This window comes from Nanorana parkeri, unplaced genomic scaffold (assembly GCF_000935625.1).
Source record: "Nanorana parkeri isolate BGI_ZX_2015 unplaced genomic scaffold, ASM93562v1 scaffold1197, whole genome shotgun sequence".
Lineage (NCBI taxonomy): Eukaryota > Metazoa > Chordata > Amphibia > Anura > Dicroglossidae > Nanorana > Nanorana parkeri.
In genome coordinates this window covers 361,600-370,889 of record NW_017307465.1, presented here as the reverse complement: position 1 = coordinate 370,889, position 9,290 = coordinate 361,600, and positions in this window count along the sequence as shown.

Sequence of the window (9,290 nt, the reverse complement as noted above, 5' to 3'; positions counted from 1 at the left end):
GGGGGGGGGGATGACAGAGGGCACCTCCCTGAAATGAGAAGGGCACCTCCCTGAAATGACTTATTTCAGGTTGGGATCCCTGGCATTGCAATGCACAAATGTGTATGTGTTGCCACGCATTGTAGCTCATTTCAGATGCAGATAAATTTTAAGCATTTAGTACTTCACTTCAGATCGGTCATTCACTCGGCTGCCCTCGGCAGCTTGGTGAATAGATCCCATAGTGTTTACATGTATAAATGCATCTAAACACAAGCATTTTACTGATCACACTGGTTACGAACATGTGTATATAGGGCCACCATTAGGAATCATGGGGCCCTGACAGCCTACATGGCAGGGGCCCCCCTTCCCAATTACATATGTGTGCATGCCCTACATGCATGTATTCATTTCAATCACATGGCGGGGGCAGCAGGGTTGGTTTTATTTTATTTTTTATAATTTTTTAATACTTTTTTTTTACACTTAACTTTTGCTATCACAAAGGGGCTAACAAGCAGCTCCCAATAATTAAGTTATAATGCCATTCTGCACAAGGCCTCCCCATGCTGCGACAGATTGATAGCTGGTGCGCTGGTGCGGCCCTGTGCAGTCCGGCACTATAACTTAGTTACCGGGAGTCACAGCTCCTGATTTTACTCCATCCGAAAGTGGTGAAATAGTCCCCTCTCTCCCCGGGCCCCCGCTGAACTGACAGGGCCTAGGGAGAAAGACAGAGGGGACTGTTTCAAAATTAGTAATCTGCAAATGGGATTTCTCCACTTGTTGTGCATGGAATAATCCAGTAAAGAGTCCCCTCTCTGTCCCCGGGCCCCCCTGCTGAACTGATGGGGCCCAGGCCTGGTAAAGGAGGGCTCTTCCAGCCCTTTGGTGGCCTTGTGCGTATATGATCAGTACATTTCTTATGGCTGTGTGCATGTAGCCTAAAGATTAGCAAGCAAGAATACAGTATATGCTTGATATTTCACTTAAGCCTAGCCATAGTTACATGTAGGCTACATGCAGACAGCCATAAGAAATTTACTGATCATATTTGCTTTTTTTTTTCTGGCATAATGATCAGTAAAATGCTTGCGTCAAGATACCTTTAGACAAATTAACACGTATGTGTTTAAATGCATAACATTCGTATTGCAATCCTCCTGCTCTAATTTCAATGCATTTGCTTGTTTGGACTTCATTTACATTCTTATCCGTGTACACAAATATGCGCATAAACCTGCTTTTACATGCATACAATTTATGTGTTACGGATATGAACGCAGCACAAGTTTATACGCCTGCGTGCATGTCCTCGTTATCAAAAAATGCTTTGCATTGCTTTTTTTTAGGTGTGAATGAGACCCTACAATACTCTTCTGTATTTCCATGTTAAAAAGTTTAATTATTTCCTTTATTATTTTATGTCTGCTTTATTCATGGAAAAAAGCAATGCTGCTCTTTTTTAAATGGGTTTAACCTTGCATACTTTTATATAGATTTTCGTCTATCTTTAATCTGATCTATATATAACAAGTTGTCCGTGTAATTTCCAGGCCATATGGAGTTGTATCTCAATGACTTTGTTGTATAGTTTTTCCTCTAACATTTACATAGTGTGTCGGACCTGCGCCTGTGGCTCTGCTATGTATAGGAAATCTTCTGATGTTCTCCTTGTGGGAAGCTGATAAAATGAAAACCACTTGCTGTTGTAAGAGTACACACAAATTTCCTTAGTATTTCCTCTACTTCCCAAGAACCTTCTACATAAAAGCTTGAGGGGGAAATTATGAGAAAATGTTTTTTTAGTTGAAAATGTTATTAGGTTTTTGGGTTTGTATTCCTTCTCTTTAACCTTTTACTTCTTCATATACCATCTAAACTGCCCATAGACAAACAGACTTCTCAGTGAGAATAGTAGACAAAGAAAATAACTAAATGCCACAAATTCGGCATTAAAATTTAGTAATGTGCCATAAATGCACACCAAGGGCCCATTTACACTATAATGTAGTGTCACTTACACAATACTGTGCGATTAATACACAGTGCACCTAGTGTGCAATATTATATACTAGATGCATTGTATTGCCATTCATTTGAACACACCTCCCAGTCACCATGCCTTGTTGTGCAGTGCAACGTCCTGTACCATCCATTGCATTACAGTGAAAAAAAGTAGGGCATGCACTACTTTTTTAAAAACATAATACACAGTATTGTAACACTGTCTGCAAGCTGCGCTGAAATGCACGGCAACCAGGAAGTGCATTGGGTCCCAATTATATGAATGGCAACACAACACTTAGTGCACAGTACCACACACTAAGTGCGCTGTGCAAGCGTGTGTTAATTGCATGATATTCTGTGAGTAATGCAACACTAAGATGTAAACGGTTAATGGGTAAAGATGTCCATTAAAATGCAGTATTTCTATTATTATAGTGTGAATCCAACCTCACTGCTGTACCGCATTGTAAAGGGATGATTCCGTTCCTCCCATTAAAAGGACAGGTTCCACAGAATGTATTTAGGCAATGGACCTTTGCCACACCCCCAGTAATATACAGTATAGGCAATGGACACAACCCTGCCACACCCCTAGTTATATATATATACACACTCCCAGTTAGGGGGACCATTTAGAATGTATATACCATAAATGATTGGTAGAGCCCAGAATTTTTTATTTTATTTATTATTACATTTCCTTTATAATGGCTTTTCAAATTAGTAAAGATAATTAAGATATGCATAAGATGAAGGTTTTAGTGCAGAATAACACTTCTGGTAGGTAAATAGAACCTTTTCATAGACATCTGTACATCAGACCAAAAAGAGGGACAACTGAGAAGGAAAGAGGGACAGAGGGATTTGGTTCCAAATGAGGAATAGTTGGGAGGTATGTAATTCCTTTACCTATAGACAGAAAGAAGTAGAATGATTATTAGCTACAGAGATTTTCCAGCATATCAAAGGCAGTGTCAGCTAAAAAATTAAAAGCGTTACTGTTGTCACCAGAACAAAAGGTGAGGCACCTATCTATAGCTGGCCATACACTACCCAGATAACAAGCAATTGAGCTGCAAGTTTGAAAATAACTTGCAAAATTTTTGCAGACTTGCCAAGCTTCACAATTTTGTTGCACAATTACAGCAAGTCTCCAGATCAATCCGCTTTGCAAAAGTGCTGTACACTTGCAGAGCTCTTGCTAAGACCTGCAGGTCTGTAGACTTGCCAAGCAAATTTGCTATAAATTCAAAATGACAGTTTAACCCTGCCACAAGTTTGTGGCAAGTTATCCTTGCTATCTGGGTAGTATTTTCATATGAACATTCATACTAAACAATGTCTTAGAACATTCAATAATGCCATAGGAGATCGAGAAGTGAGCGAGCGACGGTATGTGTTCGCTCTACTGAGCCGACCTGTGACAGTTTCATTGTCACAGGTTGGCTCAGATTATGAGGCTGAGTGAAAATCACTCATAATTCTCCTTTAAGGGCTCAGGTACAAATACATGTGTATAGGCATGCAGCATAAAATACTCCTGTATTTGCATAGCTAGGGAGCCCCAGCTACTGCTGCATAGGATTGTATTGACAGAAAACACCATGCACAGGTAAACGTGTGTATACACAGATACCGGCTTTTTGATGCGCCTGGGCTCTGTTCCTGCACAAAAAAAAATGTTCCAGCACACTTGCCAGCTAGCCTGCCAAAAAAATTACACTTTCTATCTATTAGGGTTAAAAACAGAGGTTTTAGTTGCACAAATTTTGAAAAAATATATGGAAGCCACACTTCCTCGTGAAGGACCCTCTGTGTTGTGTGGTCCTAATTCTAATCCATGAGAGACTCAATCTTGGAGCATATATAGGAAATAATAAATTATGTGCAGTTATGCCTAGAGGGATCCCATTCCTCCTTGAAGGTACAGTGATACACCAGAAGCCCAGCAAATCACATTGGCATCTGAAGCTCCCAGTGTGTCCCCACACCAAATCCAACAAGTGAAGCAAATGGCAAATTTACTCATCATAACTATTATAAATTTACTTAATAATAACTAGCTTTAAAGCAAGGTGCACATGGAAGGGCTTTACACGGTACAAAAACAAAAAGATTCCCAGCACACTCACCAGCCAGCCTACAAAAAAAAAAAAAATTACACAGTACAAATTTTAGGGTTAAAAATAGATGTCCTAACTCTATTCTCATAGATTGCCATTAGGATCACACTACACTGAAGGGCCTTGATTAGGCAGTGTGGTTTCCACATATTTTGCAAAAGTTGTGCAACTAAAACCTCTGTTTTGAACATTAATAGTTGTTAATTAGTTATTTTTTGGAGGCTACCTGGTAAGTGTGATGGGAAATATTTGCTTTTTTACTGTGTAAAGCCCTTCCATGTGCACCTTACTTTAAAAGCTGGTTATAAATTGATGAGTGAGGTTGCCATTTACTTCACTTGTGGGCTATGTTCCTGAATGTGGAACTTCCAAGCTAACTAGAACTAAGGTTGTCTGGGACATAGTGGCATCCAATCAGGTGTTGAATCCACATGCAGGCACAGCAGGGGGACTAGAGTGACTGATGCCTAGCATGTAGGGGGGGTGTAGTGGCGGGACTGGCAACCTTTCTCCATGCACCTGGTGTGGTCATGGTGGGCTGCATGGTGAGCTGAGGGACGGGGTGACCCGTGACAGGTCTGGCTCGGGTCGGCCCACCAGGCAAGTGCCAGGTATGCTCGATGGCCAGTCCGAGCCTGCTTATGTCATGATTTTTTTACTCAAATTCACTTATCTTTAAAAATCTCCATCCAAGTCTTTTGGGAATCTCTAAGTGTCCCTCTCAGTGTGCTGTCAATGATTGCAAACATTTCTAAGCATGCTCCTCAGCCTCTTGTGTTGTTGTAAACTGTTGAACAGGGTAGGTTTATAGCTAATGGAGAACTATTTATGGGCATTATGGATCAACATGTTTCTACGAATAAATGAAGTTGTTTTCCCACAGCCAGCAAGTAAATTTGAACTTTCAAGACACATGTGAAGCTCACTGATGGCTAAGAAAAGGAACTCCACTTTTTATTAAAAAAACATTGATACATAAGTTCATATTTTTCTGAGATGCTGGGCCCAATGCAAGGCTCTGTAAGTGAAATCTTAAATGGCAGCTCATTGCTTCTACATAAAGAATTCTCACAACCTGTATAAAAAATAATTTTGGAGGGATTGTCCTTTTTTGGAACCAAATCCTTGGTCTGATATATAGAGCACTGTAAAATGTACTATGCAACTACCAAAAGTCATATGTGGTGGGATTTTAATATTAACTTAGATATTTAATAATGATATTAATCAGCATATACATTAATATTATTATCATTAGGTTACTGAAAGTTTTAGTCTTGCAGAGCATTTCACATACAATATAATAGATAAAATTAAGGTAAATCTTCTACTTTCATATTAACAATGTATTGTAAAGAATAACAGGTAACTAAAGTGAGATGTCCTGCATGTATATAATGCACAATTAATAGTGTACTGACTTATAGTAGAAACATCATATATACATATACGACATAGAGAGTTGTATGAATAAGCAACATGTGGAACATTTAGCTTTGTAGATTGAGGTAACTAGAGTTCATGTAGAACATTTAGGCTTGAAGGTGGAGGTAACAAGGGTTCAAAGACAGAATGTCATAAAGATGTTTTTTACCTTGGCTTAAGGAATAATAGGTCCAATCCCAAGACAGCTGTCCTCTATCCTTGATGTAAGGGAGTCTTATCAAGACATGAAGACCCATCTGATGTTCTTGACACAATCACACACAAGTACAGGGTGGCATTATTCTGTGATTTTTGGAGATAATTCAAGGTAACACATATGATTCCATTGTTCAAATACCTATAAAAGGGGCCTGCTAGCCCATATTATTTGAATGCGCGTGAATTGCTGATTGTTTCTGGCCAGCCGAATAAACCTACTTCTTGAAGATCTGCCTGGTATAGATCCTCCATTTATTCTACTTCAGGCACTAAACCTTTCATCCAACCTATAAATGATTGCATTTCTTCTTTCTTTTAAAGCCAGTATGAAGGAGAAACGAGTGGTGAAAAAGCACTTGTTGGTTTAACCAATCACTTTTTGCATATTAATTCTTCATGTTTCGCATATTTGGGGGATGGTAGAGGTAAGTCCTTTACATCCATACTTTTTCTCATTCCAGGAAGTTGGAATGAGATTTGTCTACCCATGATTTAGTAAATTCTATGTAGGAAGAAACAAGTGTCAAACAAAACAACCTGAGAATTTTCTGATTTTATTCAGCAACCCTAAAGCACGAAAGTTCGGGTTGAGTTCTTGTAAAGCAACACTGTTTACGATGCTGCATAGAGAACTGGTCATAGCCACCTGCTGCAATAAAACAGTAAATACCACCACATGCATCAAAGATCTGAGGCCTGCTTTAAAAGAAAGTGACTCACCAAACCATCTTAAACCATTAGGGTCTGCATTCCAGGCACTCACCAAACCACAGACATTTATTCACATACATCAATTAATTTTAAAGACAATAACAGTAGGCAACAGTTTTGTACAATGAAGACAATATATAATACAAAATAAATCTTTTTCTACAGCTATAAGATAAGCTACAGCTGACCTTCACCAACATGGCCCCGCTTTAAACCAAACTCCAGCCAAGAATCTATATACATAAATGGACACTGCTTCACGTTCAAAAAGCATTCTGCTTAGCAAGCTTTGTGATCTAGACAGCCTTACTAGAAAGCACTGGCAGACCCTCAACATCCACTGCAGCAGCACAGATTGGTCAAAAACCAGTCTGCTGATTTTATAGGAAACACCTGCACAGGGATGAGGTTATTATAACCATGCTCACTCTGCTCTGTCCTCTTTGTATTCAGTGTCAGCACATGCAACCTGGTTACCACCTTGTGCTGCAAATCCCTCCCTCTCCAGCTTGCTGTAGTCTAGGTCACGTGAGGCTAATATCAGGATTCAGGTACTTAAAGCTCGCCATACACCTATAGATTATCTGCAGATTTTCTATGGTCAGATGAAAAAAAGTGCAACAGATTCCTCCATCTACGCTAAACTGTGTGGTTGGAGGAATATCCCGCTGGGCCAAGCTTCAGTATTTTACAAGTCGGCCCTGCTGGCTGTCAAAATACCTGAAATCTGATTGGATGCAGGCATTGTTTAGGTATTTTGAGAGCCAGCAGGACTAAATACTGCTAAATCATTTGGGGATTCTTTTTTAGAGTTTGGTTTAACAGAGCCTCCTGTGTGAACTTCTTGAGAATATTGGCCTATTACTGGTTTAGAAAATTTTTGCTCATAGGACTCCCCCCAATTCCTTTTTTTTTTTTCTTATTTTTAATTGTGGTTTTTATTAAAGAAGTCACAGAATGTGAGATCCTGCTAACTAGAAGTCAGAATTTGTAGAAAAAAAGTGATGATAGAGGGACTCGGAGGGAAAAGGAAATCTGATGCTCACTCACACTGGAGAATTTGTCGGTCCAAATTTCCGTGATACCCAAGGTCAATACTGACGCAACACACTGGCCTAACTACAGGCCCGTATGCCTCCTCAACATGGACTTTAAAATACTACGTAAAGTTCTAGCAACCAGACTAAATACAGTTAGGACATTTAATCCACAAGGACTGGTAGGCTTTATACGTACCAGACAAGCGAGTGACAATGTCTTCAAGCTCATCCTACTGGTCCACACTGCCAGGAAACAACAACTCTCTTCCATCCTGCCTATAGACATGCAGAAGGCTTTAAAATCTGCCTCGTGGTATTATTTATTCTATGTTCTGACAAGATGGGGCCTTGGAGCCAGTTTCCACTAATGGGGGGATACATTATATTCTTCCCCTTATGCTTACCTACAACAATCTGGTTTTAAATCTGCCCCTTTTAAAATAGAGCAAGAAACTTGGCAAGGATGTCCTTTGTTCCCTTCCTGTTCACATTAGCTATTGAACCATTAGCCCATTTGATACAGGACACCCCAAGCATCCGAGGCCTAGAAATAGCAGGGATTCACTACGAGATGAGCATCTATGCTAATGCTCACCTTCTCCTAATATGCAACCCCGCAACCACTATACTACAATCCATTTAAAGCTGAACTCCATCCTTACCAGATGCACAAAGTTGTACAGGCTATTTTTGTGTACTGAAATTGCTTACTATGCTTTCACTACACAATGTGAGAACCAGTGGCGGACCTATGGAACAATGGGCCCTGGTGCAAAGTTTTTTTTGCCCTACAGAAATCCAGAGTGGTAACGGCTATAGGGGACTACAACTCCCAGCAATACTCTCTACAGAAATGCAGAATGGTAACGGCTATAGTGGTCTACAACTTCCAGCAATACTCTCGACAGAGACAGAAATGCAGAAAAGTAACAGCTATAGGGGACTACAACTTCCAGCATTGCCCTCTACAGAAATGCAGAATAACTCCATCAGTTATAGAGGACTACAAAACATGTCACAGAACTTATATACACATACAGAAGATAAAAGCATCACCTCACCTCCTCCTCAGCGGCAGGAACACCATGTAGCTGGAAGAGGCAGCGGGCTGTGTAATCAGGAAGCTGCTGGGTCCTCCCGGCCGAGGCCCCAGCGCTTCCTCACCGTTTGCTTGCAGGCTGCTCTGCCTCACAGCCATGCGGCCGTTTGGACGGCCGGCGGCCAGCCCCCTCACCATCCCTTGTCCTACCTTGCCTGGGTCTGCTGGGCCCCCCCAGGCTCAGGCCCCGGTGCAGGCGCACCGGCTTCACCGGTGGTAGTTCCACCCCTGGTGAGAACGCACACAGTGTACATTAGAAGCTAATAGCAAGTCAGATAGGGTCCATCTTATATCCTGGCTGGAGGATGTCCAGCATCATCATACTATACCTGGCGAGAATGCTATGCAAATGGCATTTTCCCAGTGTATAGCTGTATGGATGATTTATAAATCATCCCTTAAGTGTCATGCACCAACCCATGACTAATAACGCTGCACAGTTCTCACTAAGCTTACAAAATTTAAAATATGTATGCAGCTGGTTAGAAGCACTTTTCACTGCAGATGCAAACACTATAGAATCAATGGACAAACCTTCACTCAATATTACGCTGCAATGATCCTCCAGTAATAATAAACTTGACAAAGGATTTCAAAAAATCAAATTCCACATGTGAATATAGTATACAAGTCCATACAAGTCCATTGTTAGTGGCAGCCACACACCAGTATTAGGTAAAG